At 43.0% G+C, this 26,803-nt stretch overlaps 1 protein-coding gene across 6 annotated transcripts in view; it reads right to left on the reverse strand.

Annotated features, from left to right (window-relative positions):
* The window catches only part of LOC126247631 (F-box/WD repeat-containing protein 1A), a 107,540-nt gene that overhangs the window by 55,716 nt on the left and 25,021 nt on the right, over positions 1-26,803 (reverse strand). The window contains exon 1 of one of the 6 annotated variants that reach the window (XM_049948502.1): positions 16,558-16,685. The exons of the other annotated variants lie outside the window; for them this stretch is intronic. The gene's annotated coding sequence lies outside the window, so the exon portion shown is untranslated. Of the gene's footprint in view, positions 1-16,557; positions 16,686-26,803 lie in introns of those variants that run through there. 6 annotated transcript variants of the gene reach the window in all.

A 26,803-nucleotide genomic window follows, 5' to 3' on the forward strand; every position in this document is an offset into this window, starting at 1 on the left:
CTAAACGAAAATATTCGTTCTAATAACAATAATTCAGTTTTCCTTTTTTCAAAAAATCGCCTAACAATGCCGGATAACTGGGATCTTGCTGCAATTGAATATAATACCAGTTCATGTGTTAACTGACTTTGATGAGCACAGCACGGGATAGGAGGCGTGTTAAAGTTCGCACTTGGCTGCTTCCATTGGGTGTTCAGATCCCCGCGCCCTTGCCGAGCGCACAGCCTCCGCGCGCTCATTTTCACTCGAGTAGCAGCCCTCAAAGCGGCCGTCCGGTACAGGGTCGAACGCAAGCGCTGCAGCGAGTGGCGGACCACGCCCCCTGCAGCCAGCGAGGCCCCGGCCTTCAGCCCAGGCCTGGCCGCTGTCTGCCTCTGCGTTCGAAGTAACTTCGGAGAACAAAGTGCAGAAACAGTGGGAAATTAAATTTCCTGCCTTCATCTACATATCTTCATATACTCTACGACGCACCGAAGATCGGGTAATGTCGAAGTACATCTTTTGGGACTGCCTATAGCGATTTTGTTCTCGAACCAGGTTCTCTTTTTACTTAGCCCTACACAACAATGGAGTTCACAGCTGGTAAGTTTGTTGCATGCAGTTGGAAACACCATACACTAACGAGCCAAAACATTACGACCACTGCCCACCGCGAGGCTGAATGCCTCCTGGTGGTGCTGCGGGCACGTGATGCAGGAAGGAAAGAATATAAGCGGAACAGAGGCGAGTGTGTAGTCATTATAGCGAATATACAGACCTCAAATCCGGAAATCCATTGATATAAGCGGTTTTGACAAAGGGCACATTGTTGTGACGCTGCGACTGGAAACTAGAATCTCGAACGGCGAACACATTTTTAGACCTATTTAGTGTTTGCTAAAGTTATTTAAAAGGCTGTGTAAGCAAGGATAATTGATCATTGTATATATCACATAATTTGCCATCAAATGTACAGTTCGGCTTCAGAAGTCGTTTAACAACTGAGCGCTAGACTTTTTTTATTTAACCCGACGTTTTAATTTCACAGAATGGGCATATGATCAGTGAAACTGAACAGTTCAAATTTCTAGGTGTTCAGATAGATAGTAAACTGTCGTGGAAAGTCCACTTCAGTATCTTGTTCAAAGACTTAATGCTGCCATTTTTACTATTCGACCGGTATCTGAAGTGAGAGATCGTTCGACACGAAAATTAGCCTACTTTGCTCATTTTCATTCGCTTATGTCGTATGGTATTATATTTTGGGGTAACTCTTCCCATTCTAAAAGGCTATTCTTGGCTCAGAAGCGGTTTGGGCAATAAGTGGTGTAAGTTCGCGAACCTCTTGTCGACCCCTGTTCACTAGCCTGGATATTTTGACACTGGCCTCTCAATATATATATTCTTTACTGTCTCGTCAACAAAATCAGCTTGTTTCCAAAAATGAGCAGCTTTCCCTCAGTTAATACTCGGCAGAAATCCGACCTGCATTTGGATCGGACTTCCTTAACTCTTGTGCAGAAAGGTGTGCAGCATATCGCTCATGGGTCACTCCTATTCTGTTGGGGAGGTTCTTGAAAAATTAAGCTGATTCTTATTTCATATTGTTGATTGCGTTTACTGAAACTTATGGCTTGATTGTTTTTTGGGTACATAAACATTTTATTTTTATCTTATTACTTTTATGTTGTTATTTTACGTACTGACACGTTCCATGACCTTAGAGATTGCTCCTCAATTTGGTCCTATGGAACTTTACGTGTAAATAAATAAATTTACGCCTGCTATTGTCGTGAGCACCTATGGAAAGTGGTTGAAGGATGGTGAAACTATTGGGCGTCCAGCATCATCACAGAAAGTAGCGCTCGGAAGATCGTCGGCTGTGTAACTCAGGATAGGCAGCCATCTGTGGCAGATCTGACAATGGAGTACAATGCAGTACAGGCAGAAGTGTTTCGGAGCGCAGGGTTCAAAGACCACTGTTGAACATGGAACACTGTTTAACTAGAAAGCACACGACCCCTTTGTATTCCCGGGCTGACTAGACGACACAGTCAATTAAGATTGCAGTGGGTACATCACTGAATAATCGCATTTTTTTTTTTTTTTGTTACACCAGGACGTTGGTTGTGTCCTTACACGCCGTCATCCCGGCAAATGGCTGCTCGAAACGTGCACAGTGCCACAGAGAGAGACCCGGTGCGAGCAGAATTATGCTATGGGGTATATCTAGTTGGGCTATATGGGACTTACTGTGGTGCTCCAACACCACGACGGCAATGAAGTATGTGAAAATTATTGCGGACCACATGCATCCATTCACGGATGAAGTCTTCTCTGATTGCAATGACATCTTCCATCAAGATAATTCTCCGCCATAAGGCCAGAATCGTGCTGCAGTGGTTTGAGGAGCGTGACAAAGTGATATCATAGCCAGCATATGCCCCTGATCTGTACCCATTGGAACGCACATCGGGCGCCAGCTGCGTCCCCACAAACCACCGCCCCGTAATTTGCGGGAATTCAGTGACGTGTGATTAGACGTTTGGTGTCACATACTTCTGAAAATCTATGAAGGACTTGTAGAAGCCATCCAACCAGAATCGCTGCTGATTGTGTTTGAAAAGTGTACCAACACATAAGTAAACAAGTGATCATAATGTTTTGGCTCATCGGAGTATATTTCTTTCATTCTCTTCACTGCTGGTGTATCATTCTTCATAATCTCCCTTTATCTCTATAGCTGAATCCCAACGTCTCGGAAGGTATTATTCCATGCAGGACATAACTTCTGTTCGTATGTCGAATGGCTCCAGTAACTGTGGCAGAAAGCTCTTCCACATGACACCATTGCGTAGGTTTTTTCAACTTCGGGAAGTAGAAGTTTGGTGGATTCACATCCGGGCTACTGTAGGGACGATGCAGCAGAACTTCCCATCCGCATTAGCGCAGTTTTTGGGCTACAACATTGCCGATATGCGGGCGAGCATTGTCGTGGAGAATGAGCGCCCCAGCATCCAGCGACTGCATTGCTATTACACTTTTTCCACATGGGACTGTTTACGATTCCTTGGTGATCGTAAGCAAAATCGTCATTTGCTTGAGCTTTGATTGAGCGCGTCGAAATTTTTTTGGAAGCATCTGAAGCTCTCCACTTACTAGACTGTGATTTCGACTCCGGTTCAAAGTCTCTAAGCCACGTTTCGCCAATAGCGACAATTCCACACACGAATCCTTGAACTTCAAAACAGAATCGTCGTTTGAGCAAGACTGCAGAAGCCACGAGTTTCTGCTTTTGTTCATCAGTAAAACAGTCTGGGCCTTATCTGGCAGAAATTTTCATATTCTTCAAATCATTTGTCAGTATACGGAATACTGATGATGTGGTAAATTCCTGTGGCTCCAGAGAGTTCCTCGCAACTCGCACTGCGACCTTTAGGGCACCTGCCACAAATTTCACACTTCGTATCCCAACGTGAAACTGTACTACGGTCCACTGTAAACTCACCACGAATTTCACTTAACGCACTGTGGATTTCTGTCAAGTTTTTGTCGCTTGAAGTTTCGATCTTGATGTACGATTTCTGATCTTCAACAGTCGCAGTACCCGAGATTCCTGTAGGGTCCATTTCTACCTCTCGCCAATTTTATGTTATAGTAAAAGGCGGATAAAAATTGTGCTGCTTCTTCGAGCGCCTAACTACATCTGACGCAATTTTCACTGAGTGCATCAAACAAGCCAAAAGTACATAAACTGAAGAGCCAAAGGAACTGGTACACAAGCCTAATATCGTGTGCGGCCCCCGCGAGCACGCAGAAGTGTCGCAACAAGACAAGGCATGGACTAGACTAATGTCTGAAGTAGCGCTGGAGAGAACTGACACCATCAATCATCCAGGGCTGTCCATAAATCCGTAAATGTACGAGGCGCTGGAGATCTCTTCTGAACAGCACGTTGCAACGCATCCCAGATATGCTCAATAATGTTCGTATCTGGAGAGTCTGATGGCCAGCGGAAGTGTTTAAATTCAGAAGAGTATTCCTGGAGCCACTCTGTAGCAATTCTGGACGTTTGGGGCGTCGCATTGTCTTGCTGGAATTGCCCAAATCCGTCTGAATGCACAATGGAAATCAATGGATGCAGGTGATCACCTGTCAGAGTCGTATCTAGACTTAGCAGTGGTCCCGTGTCACTCCAACTGCATACACCCCACACCGTTACAGAGTCTTCACCAGTTTGAACAGTCGCCTGATGACATGCAAGGTCCTTGGATTCATGAGGTTGTCTCCATATCCGTAAACGTCCATCCGCTCTATACAGTCTGAAATGAGACTCGTCCGACCAGGCAACAAGTTTCCACTCATCAACAGTCCAATGTCTGCGTTGACGGGCCAATGCGAGGCGTAAAGCTTTGTGTCGGGCCGTCATCAAGGGTACACGAGTGGGCCTTCGGCTCCAAAAGCCCATATCGATGATGTTTCGTTGAATAGTTCGGACGTTGAGACTTATTGATGGCCCAGCATTGAAATCTGCACCAAGGGTTGCTCTTCTGTCACGTCTAACGATTCTCTTCAGTCATTGGTCCTGTTCTTGCAGTATCTTTTTCCGGCCGCAGCGATATCGGAGATTTGATGTTTTACCGGATTCCTGATATTCACGGTACACTCGTGAAATGGTCGTACGGGAAAATTCCCACTTTATCTTTACCTCTGAGATGCTGTGTCCCATCGCTCGTGCGCCAACTGTAACACGACGTTAAATTCACCTAACTCTTAATAACCTGCCATTGTATCAGTAGTAACCGATCTCACAACTGCGCCAGACACTGTGTTATATACGCGTTGCCGACCGCAGTGCTGTATTCTGCCTGTTTACATATCTCTGTATTTGAATATGCATTTAATTATACCAGTTTCTTCGCTGCTTCAGTGTAAAGTCTATGTACGTCATCGATTACAAAAAATATTGAGTACGGCAGACAAGGCACAGCAAGAGACATCACCCCTCTCAAATCTGCACGTTCAATACCTGCAACGTGAATATTCATTTTGACTCAGCAACTCAGTTCGTGTAAATGTATCTGCAGTAACGCTTTTTATATCCAACAGTGGATACAGGATCTTCACTTTAACTACTGAGCTGCCGCACGAAGAGCAACACAAAGAACGTCTGACAGTGAAGAGTGTACAATTGCTGCGACTTCATTCTTTCGAGCAACTCATCCTAATAGCACCCCATCTTAAATCCCGTAAATATTGCTAGTGTTCCCCGTTAATCAGCGTCTGTAAACAACTGTACCACGGCATCAAAGGGTCCGGCAATCTCTACAGGTGGAGCCGTTTGTCACCAAGACCTCCTTATCTGCCAACGCGGAGACGTCACAGATCCTACAATGTTTTCTTTTAAAGATACAGGTTCATGCTCTCTTCTTGCATCCGTGGTGACTTTTCTAAATCTATAGTGACCAATATGAAAGAGTCAACTGTGCATCCAGAAAATTACTGATGTTCTACAACACCTGTGTGTAAGAAAGCCCCCTCGTACATATACAAAGGTTTGTATGCTGCCTGCTACCCTGTATCCGTTTTTAAGTTTACGGTGCACCAATATTGCTCAAAATTTGTACTGAATTTCTTATATTCTTAATTACAAGAATTTTCTCCGGAGTAGCATACTACTATCTGAGGAAATCCACATTACCTTTGGACACAGCAGAAACACGGCTTGCAAGTAACTGCACATTGTGCTGTAGATAGAAATGTGTAGACTGTGCTCATGAATGCTCTGCTTTGAAAACAAACCGAGATCTGTGCACCGTGACTGTATGAATCCATCTAGTGAACACATTCACCGCGGACGACGCTTCTGTTCAACGCTTTTAATATAAATTAACAACGAGCCCAGCACGATCCACTATGTATGACACGCTCACTTTCCTGGTCGCAACCATTCCTTCAAATAATACTATCAGATCTCGTCGCGTTTAGGAAGAGTTACATTATAAAAGGTGTCCCATGAAGAATGGCCAGTATTCAGGGATATGACGGGAACTATAATTCGAAGCAAAAATGTCTAGCAAACATGGGTTGCAAAAATGCATATCTCAAGAGCTAGGAGCACTTGTTCAGTAGAAAGATGTGTTTCACAGTACCGAAGATGAACAACTGCTCATAGCTCTTGAGATACGCTTTTTTGCAGCCCATGTTTGCTAGACATTTTTGCTTCGAATTATCGTTCCTGTCATATCCCTGAATAATGACTATTCCTCCTGAGACTTCCGGTATATTTTTTTTTAATTTTGTCGCGAAATGCAGTATTCGAAAAACAATTAGGGCATAAGAACAAATCCTAATATTACTACAGAAGAGGAAAATTAAGTACGAGTAAAAACGACGTTGCGCTCGGGTGAACAAGTTTACTAAAGCAGGTGGTTGTGAAGGGGAACGTTGCTCAATACCGGAGCTTTGCGAACTGACTGCGCCTGGTTCTAGCTCTCACATCGACAAGGACAAAGATCGTGCAATGACCTGCTGACGGCGACGCAATGGTATGATAGAAGCTGGCCAAAGAAAGCGTGATACAGCAGAAACCACTGAAATTTCTTACAGTGCAATTCCACATCCGTATACTCTGTTTCAGACAACTCTCCAAAGAAGATAAGTGCAATGTCGTCCACGAGTAAATACAGCCAACAGGCGATCGTGATCGGGACCTCTGACTCACGGCTCATGGAAATAGACGGCAAATAGCAACTCAGCTACGACGAGACGTGGAATATTAGCCCAAAGTGCCCGCAATCTTGTTAGCTGAGGTGGCCTCGACACAGGCAGACGAGTTGTGTACCTCTCATTTGGTATCATAGTATTTGAATCGGGAAATCAAACACCGTGGACGCGTGCATTACTGACTGAGGCTCTGCATTTCCTCACGAGCGTATTCAGCGCAGAGTCTGACAGCCAACAGGTTTGTTTAGAAACTGTGTAAAAAGTTTATTATTTGGAACATAGCGCAACATCGTTGCTACGAGCTCAGCCGGTTTTACTAAAAGAAAAGATTTTGACACTAGCTGTGAACATACAGGCTGGCCTCTCATTGTTCCAGGGATTCTTCAGCAATACGCAGTCAGACGGTTCTACTTTGAACAGTGGAGCTACCTCTAACAAAATAGTGAAAAATGATCTCACTATTTATTGTTGAATGGTTGGTTGTTGGGTTGTTTTGGGGGAAGAGACCAAACAGCGAGGTCATCTGTCTCATCGGGTTAGGGAAGGAAGTCGGCCGTGCCCTTTCAAAGGAACCATCCCGGCATTTGCCTGGAGCGATTTAGGGAAATCACGGAAAACCTAAATCCGGATGGCCGGACGCGGGATTGAACCGTAGTCCTCCCGAATGAGAGTCCAGCGTGCTAACCACTGCGCCACCTCGCTCGGTGTTGAATGGTGGCAAAATGGCCAAACCAGAAATGTAATATAGCATGACCAAAAAATGTAGTAAAACATTTATTCATCTTTTGGAATCTTAGTTTCTTGCTTTATTACAATATAGAATTATTTCTATTATCTTTGAAAGTACACATACTATGGTTACAGGCTTTTTCTTCGGTCGCCAAAAGTAGCATTTTTTATTTGCAGTCATGGATCTAGGAAGAACTGTAATACGTATGAATTTCAAATTTACGTAAATAATGGTCTGGTTCTTTTTGATGAATTTTGCGTGTTAAAAATTCATCTTAGTGTGGTATGCCTTTTTAAATTATTTTTGTTTGTAGAAGTGTCAGTTTTTCAAATACAGGTGGGGCTACTTGGAACACGCGTACTTTCGATTCGATTGTGGTTTTTCCTCGCTTTTTAAGGGTTTAGAGTTAATTAATACAGAAATAATACATGCATTAAGCATTGGTATTTACATTAAAAACCAGAATTCAGTTGTTCAATTACATTCGCAAGAATAGTGTTTACGGTAATTCGCAACAAATGACTGCTGCCCTACCTATATTCTATGGTACATCGGCATTTGCTGCCGTTACTAAAAGCTGTCTGTTTCCTAATGTAAATATACAACTTTGGATACTTGCAGCGTTTCCATTCGTTGTGTCCCTACAATTGTTTGATCTCTAAACTATCACTGAAAATTTTGCAGATTCGCCCAGAAAAAATTCCTTAGCACCGACAAATCGTCGGATTTTTTCCCCTATATGATTATGTTCAGACAACCCCCAAAACTCCAATGAACCTAAAGTAGTACCCCATATAATGCGAACAACAAAGCTTTGGCACACCTATGGTCCAAATTTATTGAATATAAATGAACACAAAAATTATATTTAAAAAATTTTTCAAAGCAGTCTGCTTAGTGCTTGGTCACACGTTTTATTTGTTAACAGAAATTAGGCTACTCCTCCTCAACAATTTGATCGATACAAAATTCCCAGCTATGTAAACAAGAATTACTAACTGCCAACAAAAATACATTTGACTAACAAGGGGAGGCCGCCAATTGTGAAATTCAGATTCGATTCATACTGCGCATAATAAAAGCTCATGGCCAGAGGTGTAATGTAGCAAAGCACCAAGATGCACTTCTCAGCCGTTGTCGAGAAAATCGACAGTTAAAAGAAACCGTTGTGGTGAAATACTCTCTACGATTACTAGTTTTCCACAGCGTCGTGGCGCAGCGGCAAGCGCTCGGGTTCGTAATCCGAAGGTCGCCGGATCGAATCCCGCGCCATGCAACTTTTTTATTATTTGTTTTTTTTTCTAATTCTATATATATATAATTCCCGGCAATCAGTTGCAACAATTGTGCTTATAGTAAGTTGTTGAAAGTCGTTTGTCGTGGAAAAATAAAACTTGAAATAAAACACAATACCACAAATAATATTCAAGTGGATACACTTTATTGATAAGTTCGGTATACACTCGCACATAATTAACAATTAGTGACCAGAAGTAGCTGGCGTATCGCACTAACCAGAGTGATAGTTATCATAGAAACATGGAAAGCAGAAAACAGCACGACATCGAGCACATCTGATAAACGATACGTTTTTACAAGAACAATTTTTTTTTTAAATTATCTGTTGGGAAACACACACCTGATTGACATTCTGAAAAATTGTTCTATCGTTCGTCAGGTTTGATGCATACCACGCGTATCGTATCATAACGGCAAAAATCGGAGAAGACAATTGGTGGTGGGCGATGGATCGGATTTTTTCAAGTATATATATATATATATATATATATATATATATATATATATATATATATATATATATATAACCAAAAAAAACAAATAATAAAAAAAGTTGCGTGGCGTGAGATTCGATCCGGCGACCTTCGGATTACGAACCCGATCGCTTACCGCTGCGCCACGACGCTGTAGAAAAATTTTAAGCGTAGAGTATTTCACCGCAACGGTTTCTTTAACTGTCGATTTTCTCGACAACGGCTGAGAAGTGCATCTTGGTGCTTTGCCACATTACACCTCTGGCCATGAGCTTTTATTGTGCACAGTATGAATCGAATCTGAATTTCACAATTGGCGGCCTCCCCTTGTAAGTTGTCTCACGTAATGGGTGTTCTATGAAGTTTTGAGATTGCAGCTCACATGAATATGACTGAATGGTTGTCAGCTTAAATACAGTTGCAAAATGTCGACGCCATCCGACAGCATGCGCGAAACATCATGGAACAACATACAGTATTTCAGTATATTATTCTGTATCTAAAGGTATATTCCTGCATTATAACAAGAGTTGCGATTAGCACCTCCTGTTTATATAAATCTGTCAAATCTTATCCCGCTTCCCCAATGCTGTGACCTAAGGCTATAACCAAAGTCAACATCTTACTAACTGCACCTGGTAAACAAATGACGTCTGAGAAGAAACTAAAAATTTTTAAAACAAGACACAGACATTAGATAGTTTAGAACTACTGTTTTTAGTTCTGTATTGCCACCAGGAGTGACGTCTTCGGTAACCTATTATTCTTAACGTCTGTCGCAGCTTCACCAGAGCCCCGTCGGCCGCCTGTTTCAAGGCGTTGCCCATCTCTCACGAACTTGGACGTGGGGTTGGTCTTTGAGAGACACAAAGACATGGTGATAATAGTGACCAGACAAGTGAAATGGCTATGTTTGCAAGTGCAGATTTTCGATGTGTGTGAGTACAAGCAGTTTATAGCGCGCCTCGCTATTTAGGTTTTAGGACAGACTGAGTTGGTATGATTATTAGTAGACTACATCTATACTCGGGAGCACGAACTCAAAGCTCCGTCACCCCAACCAGATTTTACGCGGTTTCCCTAAACCACTTAAGGCAAATACTAGGGTGGTTCCTTTGAAAAAGGCACGGTCGATATGCTTCCAATGTCTCCCTCAATCCGAGCTTATGCTCCGTCTCTAACGACCTCGCCATCGACGGGATGATAAATCCCAAATCTTCCTTTTTTCTTAGTTTTTAGAAATAGAAGATTCTAAAGTAGCAAGCACTAGCCGTTGGTTGAATGCTTAGTTTGACAATGCTACATTGCCGATGTAGAATTATCTAAAATATGGAATGGTTAAAAAAAGTGCAACAAATGTGAAGAAGGTAACGCAACTATTTGCAATCAAAATGCTGATCACACACACTGACTGCCCACTACATTTTGCTGTACCGTGTGTATGGTGATAGGGCTTAAGTTTCTAACCACTTCAAACTTCGTAGGGAGATCAACAGTTGTGCCTATTAAACTGATAGTTTGCTTCCCCTAGAGCACGTAAACTTGTTAAGCTGCTGGTAAGTGAACAAAATTTGAATTCTTGCCCCGAGCAACTTCAGGTAATTTAGCAGAGACTATATTTGTCTGAATGTCAACACCGTCTTTACTAATCTGCGGACAAATACACACGCAACTGGCAATATACACCGGCTGCGAACTTACATTAAGGTCTCGCACTACCAGTAATAACAGCATTTCATTGACGCTGTAGAAGGCTACGTCTAAAAGCCATTTAGCGGTACTTAGTAGACCACAAATCCACAAGTCCGTAGTTGAAGCACCATTTGCTATTACGAAGTTTTTCTAACTATGTCTTATTTTCGGCAATGGTTTGTGTACGTGACAACTATCAAGATGCACCGTTGTCCGGAGTCTCTGATTACGTATCAAATTCCCTTACCGAGCTAAGAAAGGCAATAGTGCACCACAACTACCACGCCCAGTACAGGCCGTGTCTAGCACCACGATGCACAAACGAACTTTCTAGTTTACGACACTTCTTTATAACTCTTCCTGATTGATGCACAATGACCATCTTCTAAAGTCATTGAAACATTTGGTTACGACGGAGTCCTCATAGAAAATCTTAAATATTTTCTTTCCTCCTGAGCCTTTACGCTGTTTTTAGCGATTTGCAAGCCTTAATACGTCACGGGGCTATTAAAGCTGGCTACCTGCACAATCGGATGGAAATTTATGTGGTAAAAGAACGGCGAGCGGAATTCCTTACCGAATTCATGATATTGTAGATTACGCCAATGAAAGCCAAAGCAGACCTCTCACGGAACTTTATCTTACAATCTTCTAGCATTTTCTTTAAATGATGTAAACTGCAAATATCGTCATTTAAATCCTTCGGGCATGTTAAATCATATGCATTAGTAATCTTGGGTTCGAATCTCAGGGAGCATGTACTGTCACGAAATTTCGTAACAGAGTACTCCGCTACAGAGCGAAAAATTCGTATTGAACCCAGCTGACTGGCCGTATTACTGGCGCTAGGACATTCTGTTCCGCTCATCAACTGATGAACCGTGAAAAGATAAGGAGATTTTCCGACAAACTTGTACCAGAAGTAGTTTTCACCGATCAAATTGAACAAAGTGCAACCATGAGCACATTTCGGGTGTACTAATCATTCAGTCGAAAATGCAGGAAAGAGAGTAACTATGTGCAGAAACCGAAGGAAAACTCTAAACGTCCTTCACAGTGAGGATATCTATAGACATCTAATTTTCAAAAAAGTTGTCGAACCCGTAGTTTGGTTTGAACACCATAGTGCTTTACTAACTATCGTCCTGTTGCCATTGCCTTACTTCGATCTTTGAATTGACTTATCCAGCAGGTTATATGGGGCCTTACCACGGAGCAACTCTGCATTTCACATTAATAAACATTGCCAGACGTGAAAGAAGTGGTAAGTGATAGATAAAAATCCAAGATTGATTGGGGATGGAACTCTATACCTTTGACATTCATATTACGGAACTTTACCATTAAGCCACTGAGTCAATATTCTATAAATGACCATCTAAATTTGGAAAAGTAATTTACAAATCAGACAGTATAAATTTTGTTCCTAACTTTGGACTAAAGTCGGCGTGCGTCATTTTCTTGGAGACTGCTTTGACATTACAACTGTTGTAAAGCACAGAGCCCCATGTAAAAATGTCCGCAGTCTTCATAATTTTTAATTGACTGTTAGTTCTAAATGTGTACTTTGATATGCATTTCACATGAATGTTAAAATCATTTAACTGCGACATAACTGCACTCTAAGACATGTCGAATGAAGTACAAACGAAAGACAGGTAGGTAATCTGACATATCAATGCACCTGACTCAGGTGAATTGTCAGATATCCGTCCGTTAATCTACGTTAACGACTATTCTACTCCCCAACATTTAGACTACATAATCTGCCACATGATGCGAATAATGGTCAAAATACGTGTTAGCCGCTTTGAGCCCACAAAAATTGGGTTAAGCAGTACTACGTTCTTTTAAGCATGCTTTGACACCAACGGCTTCAACATACAATTGTTCTCCAGTTCATTAACTGGGAGAACTTATTGACACACAATGAACCACAGAGGTGGGAAAGTGACGAAGAATAATAAAGAATAACGAACCGACCCGTACTTTTGTCGAACCAATAGTTTTCAGAATTGTTTCGTTCACACACAAGCCCTAAATATGGATTGGAGGCGTAGAAAGTTAAATGGATTTTTTCACTACAAGCATATATATATATATATATGCTTGTAGTGAAAAAACTTTCTACGCCTCCAATCCATATTTAGGGCTTGTGTGTGAACGAAACAATTCTGAAAACTATTGGTTCGACAAAAGTACGGGTCGGTTCGTTATTCTTTATTATTCTTCGTCACTTTCCCACCTCTGTGGTTCATTGTGTGTCAATAAGTTCTCCCAGTTAATGAACTGGAGAACAATTGTATGTTGAAGCCGTTGGTGTCAAAGCATGCTTAAAAGAACGTAGTACTGCTTAACCCAATTTTTGTGGGCTCAAAGCGGCTAACACGTATTTTGACCATTATTCGCATCATGTGGCAGATTATGTAGTCTAAATGTTGGGGAGCAGAATAGTCGTTAACGTAGATTAACGGACGGATATCTGACAATTCACCTGAGTCAGGTGCATTGATATGTCAGAGATATATATATATATATATATATATATATATATATATATATATATATATATATATATATATATTTTAATTGCCAAACAGAAAACTGATAACACTAGAAAATCAGGTTGAGGTATCTTTAAAAGCTCTAGAAGAAAGTGCTCTGACGTTACGAAAACCTGAATTCTTAACGGGGCACACCGTCTCTTATGTGGCTTTAAAGAGACCTCTTCCTCGAATCCTGATGTATTCAAAATGGTTCAAATGGCTCTGAGCACTATGGGACTCAACTGCTGTGGTCATAAGTCCCCTAGAACTTAGAACTACTTAAACCTAACTAACCTAAGGACAGCACACAACACCCAGCCATCACGAGGCAGAGAAAATCCCTGACCCCGCCGGGAATCGAACCCGGGAACCCGGGCGTGGGAAGCGAGAACGCTACCGCACGACCACGAGATGCGGGCCTGATGTATTCAACCTGTGTGCCACGGCGCCTTGGTGCACCATGAACGACCGCCTGGGACGCCATGGATTTATTTCTCAGTTAGTGGCAAAGAAGACAGTTGTGGGAAATTTCATTTCTGGCGTTAATTTGTGTGGCGTCGGAGAAATTCCACTTTAAATGTTATCCAGCCTGTGTAAGAAGTCATAACTTCGTGGCTAACTATCGCGCGTTACACTTAGCGCCAGAAGTGTTTTCAACCAGTTTTTATTATATAGTTTTTGAAGTTGATAAAGGCGATAAACTATGAAAAAGTTTTCACATTTGTCAAGCGGAAGTAAAACAGGAGAACTTTCTGAGGGTAACAAGGAAAGTGGTAATGAAGATAGGAAACTCTAGTGTAAGAAAATATGATAGCTACTTAGATTTTGGTTTGCCCTGTTTTAGAACAATGAGAGCGTCCACAAAGTGTTCTGTGTTTGAAAGTATTTTCTGTTGGATGTAGACTACCTATGAAATTAAAGCGTCATTTAGAAAGTGATCATAATAATGACGTAGTCAACGAAATGAAATATTTTCTAGGAAACTGGATCAAACTAAAGAAAAAAACTTTCTAAGTAGGAGAAAATATATAATACATCACTTCTAGCGTCGTATGTTACAGCTTGCCGAGAAGCGAAATGTAAGGAAGCCCATAAGATTGGAGAACAACTAATTCTAACGTGTGCTATTGGCGTGGAGTCGATGATGTTAGGCGAGTCCATGACGAAACAGATTTTGCAATTTCCCCCGTCTGACAAAATTAGTCGTCGAATTCAAGAGTCTGGAGAGGATCTTCATGAACAAACTACAGCAAAAATTAGAGGACGGGATTTTGGTTTGCAGCTTGATGCGATCATTGATAGCAATAGAGATGCTCATTTTATTTGCTGTGTGCGATTTGTTGATGAAAAATGATGGAAGACCATTTTTTAAAGGAAACAAATGCAGGTACGTCAGGCAAAGATTTGTTCGAAATAGTGGACAACTTCATAATCAAATTAAATGGGCCCATTGTGCTGGTGTGTGTACTGATAAAACTCCATGTTGGAGCGTTACTGTGGTCTACAAGCACTTATCCGGGGCGAAACTCCTTTATCCGGGGCGAAACTCCTGACATTATGTGGACCTAATGTGTTATCTACAAAGAAGCGATCGCTTCGCAACATTTGGTTGTTTATCTAAATGAAGTACAGCAAATTGTCAAATGTGGCAAACTTTAACAAAATTCGTCCTCAGGAGGCTCGATTTTTAGACAAACGTTTCACGACATGGGTGCTGAACAAACATCTCTTATTTTACAGCAGCACTCGTTGGCAGTCCAGGGGAAGTGTATTATCGCGCGTCTTTGAACTTAAGTGAGAAGCCTGTTCTCACCTGCATGAAGAAAATCATATCAGTGCTTGGTGCTTTCTGGACTGAATTTTTATTGAAGGTTTGCATACTTATGTGATATTTGAGAATTAAAACTCACCGAATAAGGCCCTGCAAGGAAGTGAAAATCTTTCATTCATTCAGCTTATTGATAAAGTTTCGGCCTTCAAAAAAGAATCTGTTTCTTTTGGAGAGGAAAATTAATGACGGAGGAGGAACGGACTACTTTCCATGATACCAAGCATTTTACAAACGACAATGAGATAGACCTTACTGCAGATACTTTTTCTATAGCTGAAGGACTTTTCTGAACTTCATGTTCATTTTGAAAAATGCTTTCCTGAAAACTGTGATAGGCTTCAGAGAGTCCAAAATCCGTTCAGTAATAATTCTCCTTCTGAGTTCAATACTGCAGATGAGAAATATATGATTTAACTTCCATCACATTCTTCGCTATAAGTGAAATTTTCCTCAGCGGCACTGACAACATTTTGGTATTCAGTAAGGAAGGGAGTTTCCAAGCTTGAGGAAGAAAGCATTCAAGGTACTGATTCAGCTGAGATGCTGGACATGAGAATTGCCGATTATACAAGTAGGATTTTAATCAACTCTCATTCCTTACAATGTCAAAAGTAGGCGAAGTTTAACACTTAATTGAAATGAATTCCATAGATATATGTATAACTAGTCTCACAATGGACGTAAAACGTGTTGTATTGAAGCCGCTTCACACTAAACGTTCAAGTTACACAAATCTCAACGCAAGATTCTCACATACGTAAAAGTAAAACTCAGAAGGCCAGCAATCAAGGGTATGTTATCGTTTTGGCCCAGGAAGCGTGTTATGACTGTATCGAAATCAGTTTGTGCTTAGTAACCCAAGTCTCGCCGTTATTTTCTACTGTCTTCTCAATGCCAATTGCGCATATTGTGTGTTCTCATTTCATTGTTCTCTCGAGTACGGTAATTTGCTTTCGACAAAAGATGACAAGATTTATTTTTTTATCACGCCAAATTTAGAAGACTGCCATACTCCATCAAAATATCCACAGAAAAACTACATTTTGCACAAATTTTAGTGCCTAGGAACATATTCCGTCTTCATCTCAATATGCTTACACCATCATGATAATATGATGAGATTAACTTGATTCGCCCTACGCTATCTACAACAAAACAAAGGAATCGAGCAGATCGTACTTTCACGTTCGTAAGTCTCCGGCACAAAAAAAATGGGCAAATAACTTAAGTTGCACAACACTATATAAGCACTCTCGCAGTCACGACACTCGCGTGGTTTACCTGTATTGCGCTGCCAACACACGCGTGAGCTATATTCGTTGCCGAACGAAACGGCGGGACTCCCGAGGGCTGTCGGCGTTCGCAGAAGTTAGCCGCAGGCCACGACACGCCTGGGCTGATCTAGACTAGGCGGGAGTGGGGAAATGACGAAAGCTGGCGCGAGCGCGGTTTCGTGTCTGATTTTCTCCGTGACGCGGGAGCAGCGAGCGGGTCTCGCCAGCGCGCCTCTTGCGAGTTGCGACACTGGCGTTAGCGGCGTGACGGAGAGGCAGCGTGCAGACCCTCAACCCCCACCACGCCATCCCTAGACTCCCCTCCTACAGCGAGGAGACGGCCAAGATGAGGCAGCCCGCCTCATGACTCACCCACCAGCAGTGACCGGCACAGCTCACCGCCGGCCCGAGTGGGAGGCTATGCACCTGTCGCCCGACACGTACTGTTCAGGAGTAGCGAGAGTCCACGTCTCCATCTCTCCCTCTCCCGCTAACATATATCACACTTTTGTATAAGACTTTTGCTTTAGCTTTAATCAACACTCCCAGACAGTATTATATACTGTGACTTCAAAGTTAACATTGTAAATTGTTAAGCCCTTTTACACGAACGAAGCGACTGTCTCAATCGACTACTCTTGGCAAGGGAATCTACCCCAGCGGCCTTCGCTTTTTATTCATATGCTGAATCTCGCCTGTCTCGAGTTGTCATTTTCGAGTACACATCAGCACCGATAATACTTGGATTGTGTGTACTGTCTGCCCGCAATAGTAACAGTTTATTACCGAACAAAACAATATTCGTAGTGGACGTTCTCGACAAAGGTCGTATGGTAAATTCTCTACGCAGCCGAGAAAATAATAGGGAGAGCGTCGTCCAAACATTTCAAAACATGTATTTTTATTTGCTCGAAAAAATGTTTACTCTAACACATTGAACTATTTATAAGGCAATAAATGGTGCGTTTTTACTTAATCCTTTGCAACTTTTTTTCTAAGTGTCAAATAACATCGAAACAATTTTCATTAAAAACGTTTGCCTATTTATACAATTATTTATGCTGTGTGTGCGCTTTTTTGTCCAGGTGGTTTAGAACCTAAATGCTGCTCCCTGGTGTTAGAATACTAGTAGAAAAGAAAAAAGTCTTCCTCCTAACTTGTGTCTAAGTCTTAGGAAGACAAAAGCGCACACAAAATCCATTATGTAATAGGAGTGAGCTCAGTAACAATAGGTTAACTTCCACCGTCAGAAGACGATGCTACTGTGCAGACTGCATGAGCAGAAACAGGGGACGAACTGAGGATTCTTATATGCACACTATGTTTACGCAAAGCTCCCAAAACCGTTTGTGGTTGGTCATATAAATACGCCAAAATCGATTTTGGAAATCCGTTTGTAGCTGCCGGTTTTCCACGTCCACAATCGATTTTCGCTCCCATGTAAAGGCACAACAGTTTTTGAAACGCAATTTGACTATCAGCTTACGTTTTGCTTTCAAAATATTCGACAAATGTGGACGTGGTGAAATGCAGCGAAGGCCAAGCAGAAATGTTAGATCGAGCACGAAACTGTCAACCTCTGAAACTTACGTGAAGGGAAATACGGATAGTGCTGACTAAATCAGTAACTGGAATCACCGCTTTCCAGACGCCATATTTAACTGGGCTCGCAAATCCGCTTCAGCCCTTAACATGCAAACACAACAGCGAAAAACGGTTTCCGAAATTAGGTTTGCTTCTTTCGGAAGGTGTGTCGCATGTAAACCTAGTGATTAACTTTACTGTACCACTCGCTAGGTGCCTGCTTTAACGTAAGTGACGCGCACTCACCACAAGTAGACTATTTCGACCAGAAACATGTTCGTCAAAAATCTACTTAGGGTAAAACTTACATTATGAGTTACACTACTTTCGTTATGTATTTCTCTGACAAGATCATCGCCACAGCCTGCCATATTGTAGATGAGAAAGGAAAAGGTAGGGCAAGTAAATAAGTGTTATCGGAACCACATCTGAAAAATTTTATTTTTATCCACGTTCTATGCGTCCCTTGAATTGAGCATGTAATGTTCTTATTTGGTACAGCGAATTCAAGCAACGCATCACGTCTCAGCGAACAGACTTCACAGGAATATTTTAGCTGCGAGCTTCACGCCGAGTTCGCGGAAACGCTATAATAATGTAATGATTGACGAGTCTTACTGCCATTTCAAATTCACTTCGCGCCAAGTTGCGTGCTATTGAGCGAAACTGACGGAAACTGTACACGGCGAGTTGCAGTCTGGAAAGGTGCACTTTTAACGAACAATGTTCGTTTCTTAATTATATCACTTTTTTAATATGTTACAGCATGCAGTACATTCTGTACTCTGTGCAAAGCACCCCGACACAACTGTGAACTTTGCAACACATGGCATATTACTGAGGAATGTGGTATTCTCACTCTGATCAGCAACAGGATAACAAACATTGAGCTATATAGGTAATCATTTCAGTATGCTAGTCATATAAAATAAATTCTCATTTGCCTCAGTGCCAATACACTATTCCCCTATTTAACCGTCAAGTGATTTCCGTTAGCTCTCAGATTTCAGATGGACAGGATGACTCGTCCACCAAGGTCATAGCTGTATCCTTCCACCGTCCTTATGGAAACACCACGTCTGATGGCCTCACTGAAGAACACTAAAATGTTACAAAACAGACTCGCAAACAACTTGTTAACGGGAAATGTATAAATTCCAGCCATCTGGTCGAGCTAGAAATTAAATAACTTTGTTTAAAAAAACTTTTCCACTGCAACTTATGGAGCTAGTACATTATTTTTCTCTGGTCTCGTACCAGAGCGCTTAGTTCGCCATTGGTTTCACGTAATACTACTATATTTGCCATAGTTACCTTGACTTGCTTCAAAATCAACTATGTTTGAAGGGAACCTACTATCAAATGAAAGGATCGCATTTAATAGACGGCAAATCATTCACATGGCTGTTCAATAGAGAATAGGGTTTTGGAAATGAGGCAAATGAGATAATTAAAATCTGACTATTTTATACGATGGCATACTGAAAAGAGTATCTTTATAAAAATAAAATCTTGTTATAATTTTAAAGTAGTTCCTGACTGCTGAAAAACAGACGATCGTACCATCTGGAATGAAGACAGACCGTGGAATCGCCTTTTCGATATGATGCTCTTTTGCGCCATTATACTCGGATAAAGTTTCCTTTGTTATCCACACGGAAAAAACCAGCGAAGCAGTCGTGACAGTATTTCAGGAAACAGTTACAGCATCCGACAAACGCGTAAACGTTCACTGCTAACGACATTTGGCGACAAAGCGTCATGAAGCAGTAAAGTAGAAAAAATGAACTAGGATTCCAAATTAATCTCCCGGCTACTGCGTATACCGAAATTTCGAAAGGACAGTATTACTCTCACGAACAATACGTGCAACAGGTCTATTACTGTTGCAAGCCTGAAAGCTACTACAAAGACTTATATCAGTTGATCTGTCTGTCTAATCTCCCACGACGTGCTCCAAGCTTTTGCATACACGTTCAGCTGATAAGCGGTGACTAGACAACCTGGTATTCTCAAATATGTGATCCATATAAAACATGTTGATTTTCCTCTTATTAGAAAAGAACCGCGCTTAAAGCATGCAACAAATAGTCAATGGGGAATTTATAAACAGCGTTAAAGAAAGGAAAATGCAGGGTTCCAGTCCTTACAAATAAGTTTAAACACCGTGCGACCAAAAGTGAACGTCGACTACGCTGAGTGGAATATTAATAATAGTGACGAGTTGTTATTTATAATAGTAATCTCATGATTACCAATGCTGAATGCGTCAGCTATACGTCAGTAAGCACCTGAGGATGACGAGCAATTGTCTCGTAGAAATACTGTGCAGCTTCCGCAACATTATCGGACGCGACGCCCGTGAATCAATGAAGCAGTTACTACGTCGGGAAAGTCTTAAACAGCCCAATGCTGAATTAGCTGCTTTCGCGGCATACAAAAGACAACAGACCGGTCCATCATACTCTCGCGTGGCAACATAAAATTGGCATTCCCCTTCTCCAACTGCTTTACTACAGCAAAATAAATTTTTTGACGCGTATCTTTAGCAACGAAGAATGGCGGTGGTTACTCCAGGTGTATCCATTGTCCTTCACATTAATTACGCAGTACTCTGTTGCCCGCACTGTCACTCACAGCGTGGCTGCTTCGGCGGTAGTTTATTTGTAAAAAAAAAAAAAAAAAAAAAGATCCCATAGACAAGTGGCGACGTATATCCGGACCAGAAAAAAGGTATTTATCACAATGACAACCAATGCGGACGAGCTGAATCGCTGCTTCCATTCTGCCACATTGCTGTAAAACCTTATGTGTTGGTTATAACGGTTAGTTGCAAATGAGTCTCAGCCGGTAACGTCACCGTTGTGACTAATTTTCGTTGTCTGTTTTGCTTCTTTGTGCAGCATATTAATTTTATGCTATAGAACGTCTGAAGCTAACAGCGAAATTTTAGATAAAAGTGATATAACTAGTAGATTTACAAAACGAGTTTAATGCTGCGTGTTAGCGTGAACTTGAGAATTCCTGTACTACGGAGTCACTCGGCTGTTGCTACCACGCCAATCTGAACGAGAAAACTGAATTCATTGGCTGTCAACTTTGTTACTCTCGCCCACGTGTATTTGATGTACTGTGTTGATCTGATAATAATCAGACAATCCTATGACAGCGGTTAATGAAAACTTTTAGTGTCGAAAATAAATATGCAATCTTATTTCATTTTCATTGTTACTTACAACTTCCCCCTTGCTGAAAACAAATTTTAAGAAATTACTGAGAATGTCATGCTGAAGGCTTCTATGCTATACAAAACAAAAGCTTTTACTAACCGATAATTGCCATGCTACACTAAAGAACCAATGAAACTGGTACACCAGCCTAATATCGTGTAGGATCCCAGAGAGCGCGCAGACGTGCCGAAACACGACGTGGCATGAACTCGACTCATGTCTGAACTAGTGTTGGAGGGGAAATGACACGATGAATCTTTCAGGGCTGTCCATGAATCCGTAGGAGTACGAGGGGCTGGAGATCTCTTCTGAACAGCACGTTGCAAGACATCCCACATATGGTTAATAATGTTCATGTCTGGGGAGTTTGGTGGCCAGCGGAAGAGTTTAAACTGAGGAATGCGTTCGTGGAGTCACTCTGTGGCAATTCTGAACGTGTGGGGTGTCGCATTATCCTGCTGGAATTGCCCAATGGATGTGAATGGATGCAGGTGATCAGACAAGATGCTTACATGTGTGTCACCTGTCAAAGTCGTATATAAACGTACCAAGGGTCCTATATCACCCCAACTGCACACGCCCCACATCACGACAGAGCCTCCACCAGCTTGAGCGGTCTCCTACTGACATGCAGGGTACATGGATTCATGAGGCAGTCTCCATGTTCGTAAACGTCCAACTGCTCGATACAATTTGAAACGAGACTCAATGACTGGAAAATGTTGCCTTGTCGGATAACAGTTCAATGTCAGTGTTGACGGGTCCAGAAGAGGCGTAAAGCTTTGTGTCAGGCAGTCATCAAGGGTACACGAGTGGGCCTTCGGCTCCGAAAGCCCACATCGATCTATCATTGAATGGTTCGCACGCTGATACTTGTTAATGGCCCAGCGTTGAAATCTGCAGCAATTTTCGGAAGGGTTGCACTTCTGTCACGTTGAACGATTCTCTCTAGTCGTCGTTGGTCCCCTTCTTGCAGGACCTTTTCTTGGCCGCAGCGATGTTGGAGATACGATATTATCTTAACCTGCCGTCGATTCTTTGTAGAACAACATTATAATAAATGGAAAGCACGAGTTTGCTTTTGTTCTACAGTATTACTATTATTGTGTTAACCGGTTTTCGGCTTACAAGGCCATCTTCAGACGATTACCGAGTATTGTCACCAAAGAAGTTACAATGTTTGTAAACTACATTGGAAGAGAAGTTACACATCTAGACTGAAGCAGAGGCATACAGTAAGTAACGTCTTTGACAGAGTGATGGTAATGCATTGAAAAAGTAAAAATTGAACAGTAAATAAAAATGGAGTAGACAGGAAAAAACTAACAAAATAGGAACAGCATGTCTACACAACAGTTTCTATTAATGAACAAAAATAATAAAATAAAATTAGTATTGACAAGGCTACTTCAGGAGATATAAAACATGGAGAGAGATACACAAACCAATTAAGAGAAGAAACAATTATCAATGTAACTACAGAATACACAAGGAACTTAGGCAGTATCAATTATATAAACAGAAATAAATAAATACAGGAAAATGGAGGAGTTTGAGGGAAAATACAGTATGTCCAATTGGGAAAATACAGTATACAGCAATACCAGTACTGGTGAAGCAGTACGAAATGCAGAAGTCGTCTACATACAGAGAAGGTGAGACGGTCGGATCTATAGCTACTGCTAGACCATTAATGGCCACTAAAAATAGAGATACACTCAATACAGAGCCCTGCGGGATCCATTCTCCGGGATATGGGGAGAAACTATGGGAGGCATCAACTTGGACACAAAGTACGAAGCGAAAGGAAATTTTGGATAGAAATCAGGGGCGGGCCTCAGACCCCACTCGTATAATGTGGCAAGGATATGATGTCGCCAAGTCGTGTCATACACTTTTCTTAAATAAAAAAAGACGGTAACCAGGTATTGGCGTCTGGAAAAGGCTGTGCGGATGGCAGACACGAGGGACACAAGGTTATCAGTGGTAGAGCGACCCTGGTGGAAGCCGCCCTGACGTTGTGCCAGTAGGCCACGTGACTCAAGGACCCAACCTAACCGCCAACACACCATACGTTCCAGCAGCTTACAAAGAACGTTGGTGAGGCTGATGGACCGATAGCTATCCACATCAAGCGGTTTCTTACTGGGTTTTAGCACCGGAATGATGGTGCTCTCCCGCCATTACGATGGAAAGACGCCATCGCACCAGATCCGGTTGAAGATCACGAAGAGATGTCGCTTGTAGTTAGATGAGAGATGTTTAATCACCTGATTGTGTATTCGATCCGGCCCAGGGGTAGTATCGGGGCAATGTGCAAGGGCACTGAGGAGCTCCCACTCTGTAAATGGGGCGTTATAGGATTCACTGTGGCGTGTAGTGAACGAGAGGACTTCCCTTCTAGCCGCCGTTTGAGTGCGGAAGGCTGGGGGGGGGGGGGGGGGGGTAGATAACACACGATTTATGTTAACAATGGGAACACCTGTTGGGGTCTGGTACCCAAGAACAAATTTGATCCTTGCCCTGACTTTGGAAGGTGACGTATGGCACCCAATGGTAGAGACGTATCTCTCCCATCATTCCTGCTGCTGTCGTTTGAAAAGCTGGCGAACGCGGGCACGGAGCCGTTTAAAGATTATGAGGTGCTCCAGGGAAGGGTGCCGCTTATGCCGCTGTAGAGCTCACCGACGCTCCTTAATTGTTTCAGCGACTTCCGGCGACCACCAAGAGACTGCCTTTCACGGCACCCTAAAGAGCGAGGGATCGCGTTTTCTGCCGCAGAAAGTATTGTTATACTCACCTTCTCAACCATCACTTTGGATGTTACCGTGTGCGGGAGATTCAACGGTGACAGCAGATGTGAAGGTTTCCCAGCCCAGCTTGTTTAAAGCCCATCTGGGTAGGGGTCCGTGGACCCGACGTCGGGGCAGTGAGAGGAAGATGGGAATGTGGTCACTACCGCACAGGTGGTCATGTGCTCTCCAGTGGATAGATGGGAGAAGTCCTGGGCTGCAAACTGATACATCAATGGCTGAGTACCTATCATGAGCCGCACTGAAATGTGTTGGGGGCACAGTATTTAAAAGGCACAGGTCGAGCAGAGACAGTAAATTTTCGACATCTCTACCTCGGCCAGTAAGCATAGATCCACCCCATTAGGGGTTATGGGCATTAAAATCTCCCAGAAGTAGGAAAGGTTTAGGGACTTGATCAATCAGTGCAGCTAATACATTCAGGGGTACTGCACCATCTGGAGGAATATATACATTGCAGACAGTTATTTACTGCGTCGTCCTTATTCTGACAGCCACAGCTTCAAGAGGGGTTTGAAGGGTCACAGTTTCACAATGGACTGAGTTTCGAACGTTTTGCAAACTCCACCTGACCCACTATTATAGTCGTTACAGTTCCTGTAATATCCCTTATAACCTTGAAGGGCAGGGTACCGCAATGCTGGGAACCAGGTCTCTTAGAGGGCAATGCAGAAAGCAGGTGCAAAGCTTAACAGTTGCCGAAGCTCGGCCAGGCGCTGGAAAAAAACGCCGTAATTCCACTGGAGGACGACATCGTGAGACTGGGAAGGCATGGAACATTCAATGAGGCAGTTTACGCTTCAGGGTCACCTGCTGACACCAACTTATTGCCTGAGTAGTCTCTATCCATTGTGTCCGAGGGTCCGGCGAGATCTAGGTCCTCAGCGGGCGCCAGAATCTCAACCTCATCCGCAGACCCAGAGCTTGTAGGTAGCGGTGGTGTGGGTGCCACAGCAATTCCCTTAGTCTTGGGGATCTTTCAGAATTTCCCTCGCTGCTCGTTGGGTTTCCCTGGCTGGGAGGACTTCACTGATTCAGTCTCCGGGACAGAGGATGAGCGTGAAGCCCTATGACCACCTGCTTTTGGGCTCTTCAGCCGCTGGTGGGTGTCATCTTTCCTACTAACAGAAACCTGGGGAGGGAGTGACCCAAATGACCCCTTCTTAGCGAGAGGAGCCAAAGTAGACTTACGCTCCTCCGGCACAGTAGTGGGAAGTAATATCCCCAATAGTTGGAGGGGGTGGGGTGTTGCTCCTGAAGTAGGTGGTGCAGGAGCAGCAGGGAGGGAAGAGCCTCCCACCATCAAGGGGGCAGGTGTGGTCTTCCGGCTCTGAGAGGTGACTGGAGATGGCAGGGCTGATGGGGCTAAAACTGTTGTAGCGGCGGCGTAAGAAGATGTCATACATACACGATGTAGGCGTTCAAATTCCCTCTTAGCCTCAGTGCAGGTCAGTCTGTCCAGGGTCTTGTTACTCCATGACTTTCCTTTCTTTCTGGAGGATCCTGCAGTCAAGCGAGAAAGGCGAATGGTGCTCTCCAAAGTTGAAACAGATGGGAGGCAGGGCACATGGAGTACTGGGATTTGATGGGCGTCCACCATCTCTACACGTGACGGTGGAAGTACAGTGGGAAGACATATGGCCAAACTTCCAGCATTTAAAGCAGCACATTGGGGGAGGGATATAGGGCTTTACATCACAGCAGTGGACCATCACCTTGACCTTATCAGGTAATTTATCACCCTTGAAGACCAAGATGAAGGCACCGCTGGCAACCTCATTATCCTTCGGACCCCAGTGGACACGCCAAATGAAATTTACACCTCGCCGCTCTAAATTGGTGCACAACTCATCGTCAGACTGCAGAAGAAGGTCCTTGTGAAATATGATACCCTGGACCATATTTAAGCTCTTATGGGGCGTGATGGTTACAGAAACATCCCCCAGCTCGTCACAAGCGAGTAACGCCCGAGACTGGACAGAGGATGCTGTTTTCATCAAGACTGACAGATCTCATTTGGAACAAGCCCTCAACCTCCGTAACTTGTCCTCTAAATGCTCGACAAAAAACTGAGGCTTAATCAACATGAAAGATTCCCCATCAGCTCTCTAACATACAAGGTACCTGGGCAAGTAAGAGCCACTGCCATCCTTATCCAGACGTTCCTCCCTTGGTAAGGGTCGGGGATTGGAACAAGTTGGGGTCGTAGTTCTGTGGTTGAATTGAGCCCGTAAACGTTTAGAGACTGCTGGTGTTTGACCACCAGCAACAGATGATGTACTACGCTTCATCGCTTGTCATCCACCCTGATGTCACCCACTCCCGCCAGGGGTCCTCCCCACGGGCGGCTCCACCCAGCCGCAGCAAAGGCAACCTGGCAGGATGGCCATTACCGTGAGTCCTGATGCTTCAGGGTGACGGGCATCTACTCCTCGGCATACATGGGGAGTTAACAGTGCAGGCATCAGCAGAGCGATCCCTGTCTGGTCAGGGGCTACAACACACAGGGTACATGGCTGCCCCACCTCAACGGCCTGGCTACCGTGCTGGGTATCAGGTGCAACCAAGCAAACAAGTCTATTATCATCGTCAGTGTAGAAAACATTACTGCACAGTTGATGGAAAA

Source organism: Schistocerca nitens, chromosome 1 (assembly GCF_023898315.1).
Source record: "Schistocerca nitens isolate TAMUIC-IGC-003100 chromosome 1, iqSchNite1.1, whole genome shotgun sequence".
NCBI classification, from domain to species: Eukaryota; Metazoa; Arthropoda; class Insecta; order Orthoptera; family Acrididae; genus Schistocerca; species Schistocerca nitens.